We start from the raw sequence: 12,789 nt of genomic DNA, 5'->3' as shown, positions 1-12,789 counted from the left end.
TCGGTGTCGGGTGATGCTGTTCGTAGTCCACAAACACATGGTGGTGCTTCAGGTTCTGACTATGGGATGTGTCTGAATATCATATTCAAAGATGTCGCCAAATTGATTGACAACAGTTGACGCATTCATATTTTCAACAAAATCTATAAACTATGATTTCTCATCTTCCGTAAGGAGTCGTAATGTCATGCGAGAAAATGCTCACGTCAAATAATTTAAGAGCTTTATAATGCAAAGCTATGAGTTTTAACTATGTCACACAACGCCATCTAAATAATACAAAATTCGGAGTTTGTTTTTGGGAAATGTTAAATTATTTTAACTATAAGATTGTTGGAATAAGTTATCCATATTGCATGATTAAATGTCCAACTGAACACGACAGACAATGTTAAAAAAATGTGTAATATTAATGAAAAGTAAGCAAACTGTTTTATTTTCCTAAGCTTTTTGTTTCATCTCAGATGCCGCATAACTTTATGAGAGCAAACGAAATGTGAAACCGCAAATGAGCGCTTCATTATTTAATTTATAAACACAATAAAAAAGCGCACCTTTGCCGAAATTGCCATGGCTGTAAGGTACATATAATACTACAAAGTTTGATGTGGTTTTGGGTTTGTAATAAGAATTTTTCTGCTGTATTTCATGTAGACATTTTCAAACCAGATGATTTTGTGGAAACTAGCAAAACAAAATTTATCAAATTCAAATATCATATTCCCTTATTCTTAGAAATTCTTAACTGAGACAAAATGTCTCAAATCGTGGGATGAGCCCATATATACTCATTTATGAAGAATCTTCACATATTTTACTAATTGATAAGATCATAAGATCGTGTAAATATTATTTAAAAAGGTCTGTGTGATAGCGTTTCATAGTAGTTTCTGAAAGATTGTTAGATGCTTTCCACATTTTTATTTTATCTTTCCTATTACTTAATGAGTGTATCCACGATTTTTAAAATCATTTGCATTAATAATATATGGTGTCAAAAAATCGAAATATAGATTAAAAAGATGAGAAACGGTCAATAAATGATGATAAAAACCCAAAACAATACGGGAAACAATCAAAACCCCGTAAGAAACTCTGTCAAGTACATGCAAATCACATATATCCTTCACCGGTCTCTTCGATAGATTCGTCAGCTCCTCCAAGGATGGGCAGAGTCGTTTCGAAACTGGACCATGCGCTCGTCACAAAAACTATCTGGCGGCGTGATAAAAATAAGTCTCGGAAGCCTGAATAGGCCAGCATGATCGCGTAGCGTTTTCACGCCCAGAAGAAGAACTTATTACTTAATTGAAGTATCTGTAAATACATAACCTTAATACAAATTTTATTCTTTAGCTCAAGACCTGCAAGAAATTTCAATGTATATAGCGCATCATCTATTGTAATTTGTCACAAGACTGATTTTAAGTCATCAGGTGCAGTCAGTACTTTACCATAGTGCACCTCTGGCACGCGTAGAGTGCAGTTCGTTCGTTAATTAGACAATGTAAACACCCCGGTCGAGATAATGAAACTCATGCATGCCTCCTGCTTAGGCATCTAGGCGTATCGCGCGTGCTTTCACCGAATGCACCCCATGCTTTCCGTAACGCTGTCACGAGCTGCGTTGACAGGATGCTACTCTATACACGCTCTGTTTGTGTTGCTCGCTGGTAGTTGTGGTTTGCACGAAAAGTTTAGCACGTGCTATTATGGTTTGGCGAAGGACAAACCACACACACACTCACACACGCACACACCGCCTGTCAGCGTTGGACGCTACCATGCTGCTAACAATGCCATCGTCAAGCTTCCGGAGTGCGGTCGTGTGAACCGATGGCAAGCGAGCGAAATTGCAGACATCATTAAAATTTAGCATCTCCCACTTGCCTGGAGGGCTGTGTGCGACCAACGGGATACGAAAAGTACGAAATAAATCAAAGTCCGAGTCCGAGGAGCTGAGTGCGGCACGCTGGGACACTAGGTGATTAAGTAAGTGTGGTTCGAAAGAGGCAACACGCAAAGTGTAATCCCGAACGAGCTCCTGCCCGAAGATCAAACTTCTCATATGTCGGACTGCGGGAGGTGTGTAGTCTTGACGGGTTGTACGGGAAGATTATCTTAGAGCGTGGGGTCTTAAGATTTATTCGCTTTCCAGCATGTCTCTCGTGCTCGTTTGTGTTGGTGACATGTTGTCATTCCGGCGGAAGTAACCCAGCAATCCGTTCATGGTGTGTGCATTGTGTTCCGGAGGAACATAGTCAAGAAGCAGCTGCATCCTGCCAAAACATACAGTGCTGACTTTTGATCATCGAACCCAACGGGGCACATTAATCTTGTTGTATCAAACGGTCATAGTATGGTGAGTATCAGTGGAGGATTGGAAGCGAATAAATCCTTATGTAACTGGTTTTGTAGAATGCATTTTTGCGTATTTGTTTCGCCGATTTGTCTTTGTTTTGCATTTCAATTTACACACACACACAAACAAGCACGACTGACGAACTTGGTCAGGAGCGTTACGAAATAGAATACTGTTTGTCTTTGTGCTAATGGAATTGGTATATTCATCCATTCCTTTCCTTCTTGCTGGCAAGAGATTCTAGCACATGGCCAGTGAACAAAAGATAACGTCTATACCGACTCCTGACTGTACCGTTCTTGGGTGCGTTTTGTAAAGTTTGGCCTCACTTCAACGGTTTACAGGGTACAGCGCTAGGCTGTTGCTATTTGGGCAAAGTAAACATAAATTATCGTGATGAATAGTTTTGCCCCCCAGCTCTCACTCAGCTGCAGCAAAATCGCTCGTAGGTGGTAACAGTTAATTACTATTAAGTGTCGTGCCGAGCCTTCGGGGCCGCGGTGCAAATTAATGTCCAAATCGAACGCTTTTCCTCGAACGAAGGGCGTTCTAATCTGAACGAAGTCAAAAGATGATGATGTATACCCATGATGTTACCCATACAGGGTAATTTGAGTTTATTTATTCGTGTTGAGGCGCTATCCCAAACGAATCCTCCCGGAAAACTAACGATGCATCTGGGTATAATGCGTCGGAAAAATGGACGAAGAAACGCTCGCTTTAAGGAAAAGTTTCGTGGCATAATTACCGTTCGGAACGCTGTGCCCGCCGATCGGTGAAGCACGTGGAAGGTCCAAGCTCGCGTTTGAGGGTTCCTTTTCAACACAACCGCCAACTCATTCTCTGGAGATGGTTATAAATTAGAATTATCGAATTACACCTACATCTATAGGTCGAAGAGAGGTGGGGGGGGGGGAGTAATGCCAGGCCGAGACGGACGTTTGTGTGTACGGTTTTCTGTGCTCCTGGCGTTGCTGGCGAGTGGAGAAGACTTTGACGGATTGACGTTTTTTGTGGGCAGGAAAACACGACAAACAAAATAATGGTAGCTTTTGAATGGCTCAGTCAACAACTCGACAGCGAGAGCGAAAATAGTTTTAAATTAGTTCCACGAAATTTTACCATCGTTATTTGCATTTAATCTTGACAAAACGGGTTTGTTTTCTTCAACAAATAATCTGTTTAAAACCGGATGTAAAGTTTGCACCGGCTGCCGGGAGCGGAAAACAGCTGCAAAATGACTGATTTAAAACGTATTGAATCAAATGTTGTTTTAAATTAATTAACGAGCAAAACGTAGAAATTAGTACGAGGAACAGAGAAAATTGTAATAGAAACCATTGTTTTTAATTGCTAAAGTTATTATGTTTAGACTGGTCTTTTCTCACTAATGATGGCAGCGTCGATGAAAACTGCACTAGGAAATTTGAGGCATCTTTTACCACATTCGATAATTTGGTTGTTGTGCCGGCCTGGTGGTACAGTCGTCAATTCGTACGACTTAACAGCATGTTCGTCATGAGTTCAAGTCCCGAATGGAATATGCTCCCATCATGCTATGGTAATCAATAAGTCACTGAAAGCCAGCCAAGCCTATAATGTGGTACAGGCAGGCTTTGACCGACAACGGTTATTCTACCAAAGAAGAATAATAAGATGATTATTTTGCTGTAAACATGACACTTTATATAAATCTTTTGACAAAAGCGACTAATTTTGACAAACTAATGTATTTCCAATAAAAAATTAGTTAAATTAAGCCATAGGCAAAGCCGTTCCTCCTGAATTAAAAAACTTAAACAAGTAAAACTGCTGGTAAAATACAAAAGCAAATAATTTAAAATAAATTATATAATAAAAAATTCTAGCACAATAATGCAAATGTCATGTAAATGTCATTTAGAATTATCCAAGAAATACCTTATACGATCTACAACTCTAGCATTTTTTATATTTACAAGAAAAAAAATGTATCTGCTCATGAATGATCAACACCTGCTTGTATTTTTGCTTGTAAGAACAAATAATTTTTTACACGTTAACCACTTCGTCGATCCTATGGGACTTGTTCTATGACATTGTGCTTTTACATGTGTCAGTGTCAGTCCCCCCGGATGAACGTTAGCTTTTTGCTTCGAAAGGGACTATCACTCAAAACGCATTACACATTGTTCATACGAATAGCATACGTTCGCGGAGAGAGAAAAAAATATTCTAGGAAATTTGACTGTTTACTTAAAGCTCAACGTACGTAACAACATTGTATTGTGATATAAAAGCAAATTTGTGTGAGGTGAAAAATGTAATCCTGTTTTGTGTATACTTTGAAAATTAACTGCTATCCGAGCCAAACATCGATATCAGCTGCGTGTACAACCAAGGATGTACTAATTCGGGTATTTTCAATTTGGGAAAAACTCTACGGGCATTTACTCCGCAACAACTGTATTTTCCCGGCTAAATAGGGTTTTTTTTCAATGGCACAAAAGCTAATTTCAGTTTATTATTCAACAATTGGATGTAATTGGTATTTATGACATGACGACCGTTGTGCAGGCTCAACTCGTAAGACTCAACTAAATGCCCGTCATGGGTTCAAGCCTGGAATAGACCGCTCGTCACGAGCTGGACCGCTTGAGAAACTGATAATGGGGCCCTTCATGATGCTAGTCAGTTTTTTGTATGGAGATTGACAGTTGGAGGCTGAAATCATGTAAACACTCCATACAAAACCACACATAAAACTAGCCTGCAATTTTCAGTCTAGATTATTCAAGCCCCAAATCTAGAATTAGATTCGAGTACGTGTTCGAAAAATGGCAAAACAAGGTTGGAATCCAGAATCAAAGTGTATTCAGTCCAGGTGGTCTCATAGCATGTTTTTTATCGTCATGGGTTCAAGTCCCGACCGTGCCAACATACGTAGGGCTGACATCTTAAGAATAAGAAGTAGAACATCATCTGTAACATTATAAGGTAAAAATATTTCGTTGCTTAAACCATAATTGTACCACAAATACGATGATTTACCAGCTCGGTAAGTGGATAAACTGTAATGTGTTTTGTTGTACATTCATTCATACTTGCTTAAAGATCTTTCCACAGTTGTCAATTTCCTTTTTACTTTTTCTAATCGATCTAATTTAGAACAAGCTAAATGAAACGGGTAAAAGACTTAGATGATTCGCATTTTTTACTTTTTGATTCGACATGCTTTTTGAGAATGCATAAAATCTTAAAGTTCACAATTTGAGGAAAAAATAAGTGAATTTCAGGATTGAAGAAATTTTAAAACTTTATGAATAATACGATAGTTCTTTTGAACATTGAACAAATCATTAACAAACTAAGCTCTCATTGCACGGCATCTTCAATGGGAAAACAAATGCGTTGAATCATAGTTTCGTTAGAAAGAGAATACAATTTATTAAAAAGGTAGGTAGAGAGATCATGTATTTGCATAAACTTCGTAAGTGTCAAAAACTAATTGAAAATTCTAACGAAAGTACCCAATATTTGATCGGGTAAAATCGAAAAAGGCAAAAACCCGGTAAAAACCCAAAAATAAATACCGGATAAAAGGGTATTTATCCCACGGACAACACTGTGTTGTATGGAGCGTTGACATGATTTTAGCCGCCAACTGTCAAATTCCATATAAACAGCTGGCTTGTATCGTGAAAGACCTCAAAGTTGGTAAAATTTTAGTCTATCATGATTTGTAAATAACGGAACCATCTTAATCATAGTACAATGAACCCAACAAGCCATTAAATTGCTTTCACTCGTTCACGCGCGATGTCGCATCAATTTGGCTTTCCCAGTTTCATTCAAACACTGTCTATCATTGTGGTGAACAAAATTGAAACTACGTATTCGTGCGTGCCTTGGAATGGAAGTGAGATTTACTTTGCCCAAAAAAAAGTGAAATACCTCCAATGAACCGTTTCGGGCGGAAAAGCCTAATCGGTTTCTCGCGTGAATTACTCCAATCGATGCTTTTGGAGCGATAACGTACAACGTTGATTGCGCGGCCACGCGTGACGTCGGAAAATTGTTGCCGATGTCACTAATGTACCCTGTGCTATGGTGTGTGTGTTTTTTGTACGCTCCTCTCACGCTGTGCATCGTGCTTGGCGGTAGATAACGCGGGGCATCGTGCATCAACTAGGACACCTTTTAAGGAAGCAGGCACAGGGCCATTTAGCAGCTGTAGTTGTGAGCAGGCACGAATACACAGCGAGCGCGAACAGGAGACAAAGAAAACTCTGACGCACTTTGCGCGGTCGGTAAACGCTACTAGCGTAGCGCAACTTGATATTGGTGCGTGTATTGGGTAACGTTTGATTGACTGACGCTCGGCAAAGGGCCCACCAAATGTGCATGGGTGGGACGGGACCGAACCCTCCTCCGTGCCGATGATGTCAGGCAGCAGCTCCGGCATCATTTCGTCAACTGACACGATGTCTCATTTTTAATGATTAATTTAAGCACCCGTCTATTCAACTAATTTCACGTGCTTACACCTCCCCACTGGGTGAGGACTTTGAAGAGTACGCGACTAAATGTCTGTTTACAAGCTTCCCCCCATTGCTGGATGGTGCTCAACTCTCGGCCTTGTAATCAGAACTATCGTCGGTATTTAGCGAGTCCTGGCTGCAAACGGGACGCCATGGCGGCGCCACCGCCACCGTCGGCGGATTGGGTTGCATAAAATTGAAAAGCTGATTTGATTAACCGAAGCAATTAGTGCGCGCGGGTTTTTTGAGGGTTGCTCGGTTGGCTGGACTGAAACGAGCGTGCCCGGGCGGGGCAGCCTTCTCAACGGTTCAATTTATTACACTGTCAAAGCAACGGCTCCCTGGAACCCGATACCGTAAAGTGACAGTTTTACCACGGTAGCAATGGCAAACCGATCCAGCATAACGTGCGACTGCAGCTACCGTGCTTTGCTGTCGAGGGCTCTATTCTGGAGTGGTTGTGTGTGGCATGGTACGAACCATGCAAAGTGTGTTCTTTTTTTTTGCGTGGATGTGTTCATGCTGCTGCAGTCCGTCATACGGGCAGCACAAACTCAATGATGAAAACATGACAGCCTGATGATTGCTATTTGCTCATCCGCTGCCGTGTTCGCTCGATGGCGCGGCCCAACCAAGCCCAGGTGAGAGTCGAGCAGAACAAAGGCTTTTAAAGGGTTTCTGATAGGGTTGATCCAAATAGCTGGGCGAACATCACTAGGCTAGGAAAGCATGTGGTTTAGTGCTGTTACAAAGCTTGCGGTTTGCTTTCGTTGTCAGCGGATATAAAGTGAAGGTGGTTGGGTCAGAATTTATGGCTGGGTATAGTAGGCAGATTCCTCCACAAACACACCGCACCACTGCTAGGCGAGCGTTTCATCGCCATAGTTTTGCCAGCCCATTAGAATGGATGTTAGTGTGTGCATGGAAATCCATGCTTTTCAAGCAGACCTGCAATTTAAAAGCTCCACTTTGCCACTTTAACCACTAGTGAACACGGTTCGAAATCAACTTCCGGTCTCCCCTTTGTGGGCTTGGTGAGCTAATTCTTTATCTACGGTAGGTTAAATAGCATGAAGGGAAAGTAAGTTTACGGTGCACGGAAGAAAGGGCTTGTACCGCTCTACTTCAACCGCTGGAACGATGGTTGCGTGTGGTTGTTACTGTTGACGATATTATTCTAGGACAATGCGGTTGTTCAGGGTGCTCCGTGGAGTGTCTGTGGGTTGAGTTTTGTTTCTAAGTTTGCTTTTCAACCTCACTCTCGTGTGTGTGTGTTCGTGCGTGTGTGTGTGTGATGATCAGTGGGGCACACATTTCCCTGATGTGTTGATTTCCTTTACTCCTTGCTGTGTGAGCCTTGCTGTAGCTAAGATAGGCCGCGCAGTTCCCTCTTTGTTAGCAAAGAGTAGAATTGTACCGCACGATAGTGGCCTGGAATGGTGTTTCGTTTTCGTTTGCCACTTACTTCAAACGGCTTGTTCAAATGGCTCGGGCCCTTTTCCATGCATCGCCCGATTGTCTCGAGCTGAAGCAAATGATGCGAGTGAGCGGTGACCATGACAAGGCGTACTTGGTTGATTAGATTATACAAAAAAAAGGTGAGGTTATTCGATTGCGCACTTCGCTTTATTCAGCATGGCATTTTTCCGCACCCGGCAACCGGTGCAAAATTTACATCCGGCATCTCGTTAGCCTATGGAAGTCAGTAGAAAGTGCAGAAGAGAGAGAGAGAGCGAGAGAGAGAGAGAGAGAGAGAGAGAGAGAGAGAGAGAGAAACGAGCGAACGCAGGGCAGTTAGGGCATACCGGCCCAGCTCCTAAACGAAACTTAATTAAACCATTGTTCGCGTTGTTGGTAATTCTTCGCTTTATAGCCCATTAGCCACAATCGACTGCTCTAGACTGGTGTCCGGGTCCGGGTGGTGTCTTTGGAGGATTTTAACCGGGCAGCAACGACAAAGCGAACACGAATGGTGCTGAGCATCGGACAGAAGACGGATGGTCGCTGAACATCTCGCGCTTCATCAAATCCAAGTAAATCCAAGCGGCAATTCAGATTGACGATTCCGGTGGTCAGCCATTGTAACAACGTCCACAAGACTATGGCTGGACGGTGAATGGAAATGATGTTTTCGTGCTCTATTTTCAGCGACAGCTGCCACATAACCTGCCCCCTACCCTCAAAGCTGCGCTCGATCCGTTATCAATTCGGCCGGATGCAGGGTGGGCACGGTGGCACGGGCTGAATTTTAAAATACATCCGTAAGCTCTAAAACCGCACGACATCTCCTTTCCCAGGCACGCGCGCCCATCTCCGACAATAGGCAGCGTGGTGCGTGAGCTCTTTTCCGAAGAAAAACAAATCCTTTTTCCCCAAAGGAAACGAAAACAGAGCGCAATAATGGAAAACGAACATTTGGCGAACCTGGTGGAGGACGCAACAGGGCAGCAAATGTTCTTAAGTTTTGTGGGTTCGAAAGAAAGGCACTGCCCACCGATAGGTTCGACCGATAACAAAATCAAATAGTAGAACAGATGCTTGCCCCAAAAAAGGGGGCTAGTTGGGAAGATAAAAATTACCATTTTATTTTTTGCATTCTTTGCGAAATGTTTATGTGAGTATAATTTAAAAAAAGGTTTTTGCGTAGCTGTCACATGGCGTGTTTTGGAGCATGGAAAATCGCCAACTTTGTTGTGCTGTTCTCAAGGCCCTGTCGCCCAAGATTTGGATATTACTTTGCATAATACCGTCCACCGCGTTAGGTTGTGGCCTTGGTTGTAATGAAGCAAGTATTTATATCAGCTCTCACAGGAACGGCCCATCGAACTTATTCATTACCATGGTTTTTAATTAGACTCACTTTCAATCAGCAGCCCCATTCCTACCGGAGCCCACCGGGTGGTATGACTTTTAATTTATGTTGATGATCAAATTTTGGCCATTCCTTTGATCCAGCTTAGCAATTAGCAGCGACTCTGAACCTAGCCTAGCTCAGTTCGGGCAAGCGAGATTATGAAATGTCTCGTCATTCTTGCACCTTTGGTCGTGGCGGTTTTGGTCTTATCTTTCTTTTTTTTTTGTTTGTTGCTAAATCTTGGTGACAGTACACAACATCCAATCTGAGCTGGAAAATATTTTCCCCTCGAGCATGCAGACGATTAAGCGTAGGCAAAGTTACACGAACACGTACCAGCACGAACAGTATCCTGGGGAAACGATTCATGGGAACACAAATTATGTTGTCTTGATAGGCCTGAAATCCCTTAAAGCTAATTAAAGAAAAGCTTTTGTTCGATGCTTTACCTGTAGCACTGCTGCTTACCTAGAAAAGCGGCGTTATACGTAAGCTGCATTATTGATAACGTAAAGCAGCCGAGATAATCAGTTCGGCGAAAGGTGCCCAGGACTGAAAGGATTGTTCTATTCAGAGTCTGAACGAACCAAGTTTTTTTTCTAGAAATTGGTTTTAATTCAGGAGAACACTTTTTAATTACAATGTTTTCTTTTACCTCATTATGGATTGACCGCTATTACTGCAGCAAATTGACCTAATCAGCATCTATTAATTATGTACCTATATCCATGAAGAAGTTGGTACGCTTAATATAGCGGACAATTATGATATTTAAATTTTGATGATCACTATCACTGTCACTGATCACTGATTATTAATTCTCAATAAAGCTTTATTCTCAATAAAGCTTTGGCCTTCGTACATTTCTTCGAGGCTCAATTAAACTCTTAGAGACTTTAATGCGTAATTTTTCTTATGTGTCATCAAAGAACACTTAAATAGCATCGGCTATTTATTCAAAAAGCAATCCTGTGGGTAACAACTTCAGGGATAAAAGTGAAGTCGGGGAGTTGGAAAACTATATTACGTAGAACATGTTTTTGATTTTCAAAATTATTTGATTTGAGATTTTGTTGTTAGTTAAAAACTTCATATCATGGACATATTATTATCAGCTCATTAACTAACATCACAGAGTTATCATAATAAAAAAATAAATCTTTTAAGTTGTATGAAATTCAAACATTTTATCATTACAATGATGTAAAAAATAATGGAATAAGACGATCTTTATGAGTCCCTATCAATGAGCCAGTTTGTTAGCTTTGTCATCAAAATGGCTTATGAAAAGTCTTGCTGTGTTGTTTATATATATAATTGGTATTGTAAATATGTGTTGTTTTAATAAATGTCAAAGCTTCACACATAAATTACAGTGTTTTTCAAACAAATCAAGCATAAATCTTATTGCCCTCAAGCCATTTTCTGCTGCCATGTGGCAGAGAATTTGTAGCTTAACTGTCAGATCAGAATGGAAACAAACAATATTATGGGCGCATTACGATTTTCCTCTCACTGCCGTAATTAATGCACTTGCGCCTTCTGCACACTTACCGTTCACTTAAAGCTGGCAGACGTAAGTATTCGCTCGAAAGCTCTGGAAACTTTTGCCACGGCCATATTTTATCAACTTTGCCTGGGTAAGGCTCGGGTAAGAGGCTGAGCACTTTCTCCCACTAAAAACAAGCACCAACTCCGGCGGAATGATTGTATTGGATTGTATTGGAAGTTTTCGGTTACTTTGCCAACATTACGCTGTGCAAGGCAAAGCAGTCGCTTAATGGTTCTAAGATTGGAATTTAGATTCGTTTCAGTAGTCCCAGTTACAAAGCACACTATTCTACCGATAGTGTAGCTGATGCATTTTCGCACCCAGAATATTTTACTGCCACGGGTGCGTTTGGTACGATCGTTCCCGGTGATCATGAAAAAGCTAGAAAGCCAAGTAAACGAGACACACAACTGGGTAATAGAAACCCATTCACAATCGCACATACACACAACCACATACACACGAATAAAAGCAATTTACCGAGCACATCGATGTAGTCATTAGTGCGATTCAACACGCGCTCTGACGGATGATCCGAAACGGCTGGCGTCTTGTTTGTTTATTGATCTACACCCATCATCGGACCGAGCGCTTGCCGCACCGCCTGCCCTTCGTCGGCACACTTAATCACCTGCCCAAGCATCGCCACACCTTCAGCCTCCCAAACTGCCCCTAGGGTGCCCCACGGGTGCAAGTGGGATAGGTCTGAAAGTTTCGCACCTTTTTAGCTGTTGTTGTGTGTGCTATTGTGGTTCTGTTTGACTTATGAGCAAACCGTTGTCACACGCAGCTTCACATCCGCACGGGTAAAGCGCTGGTGGGTAAGACCGTTCTGGTCGGTTTCGGATGGACGCACGTTCACAGACACACACACTTGTACAGGGAGTGATCTCGTTGGCCTCGGGGCACACTATCACTCAAACACTCGACATCCACATCCGCTTACTACAAAACTCCATCCCCGGGGAGACTGTTCTAGCAGCGAAATGATGCGAAACCGGACGCTGCCCGCCAAACTGGAGTCAATGGCAAAGGGTTGCCCTTTTCGCGGTTCGCACGCGGCGCGATGCTAGCCAGAGGAACGGGTTTGGCGTGCACACGGGACCAGTGAATCGGACGAGCGTTCGGTTAGAACTGAACGCGATTGATAGCTGCTGCTCGGTGCGGATGTACCGCTACGGATACGGGCAGGCCAGCGTACGCTCGTGAACGCGCCTTTCGGCAGCCGAGATCGGTGCACTGCCGAGAGCCGATCGGTGGTCGTACCGCTGCGATGCGACCGGCGTTTGGTGCCCGAGCTTCGGGTGAGAGAACGCCACGCATCTTCTCTGCAGAGTCGCGTACAAGTGTAGCGAGCAACAGCGTGCCGTCGGGATGGTGTAGCGTACCCCAAGGTCTTGGGGGTTAGATGCGATGGTTCGTACTGCAATGGCAAAAAGGATAGCCTTTCTTTTGGCAAAATTTTCCACTTTTGTTTTGAGCTGATGTTTAGCAGGTTACA

The 12,789-nt window shown here is 42.5% G+C and overlaps 1 protein-coding gene across 2 annotated transcripts in view; it reads right to left on the bottom strand.

Moving 5' to 3' along the window:
* Positions 1-12,408, bottom strand: part of LOC120895118 (putative tyramine receptor 2) — a 38,683-nt gene extending 26,275 nt beyond the window's left edge. Inside the window, exon 1 of one of the 2 annotated variants that reach the window (XM_040298151.1) lies at positions 11,291-12,408. The gene's annotated coding sequence lies outside the window, so the exon portion shown is untranslated. The remainder of the gene's footprint in view (positions 1-11,290) is intronic. The other variant, XM_040298153.1, reaches the window with a different exon arrangement.
* Positions 12,409-12,789: the final 381 nt, after the last annotated feature.

Source organism: Anopheles arabiensis, chromosome 2 (genome assembly GCF_016920715.1).
Source record: "Anopheles arabiensis isolate DONGOLA chromosome 2, AaraD3, whole genome shotgun sequence".
Lineage (NCBI taxonomy): Eukaryota > Metazoa > Arthropoda > Insecta > Diptera > Culicidae > Anopheles > Anopheles arabiensis.
The sequence above is the reverse complement of the archived record's forward strand: the minus strand, read 5'-3'. Positions and strand labels throughout refer to the sequence as shown.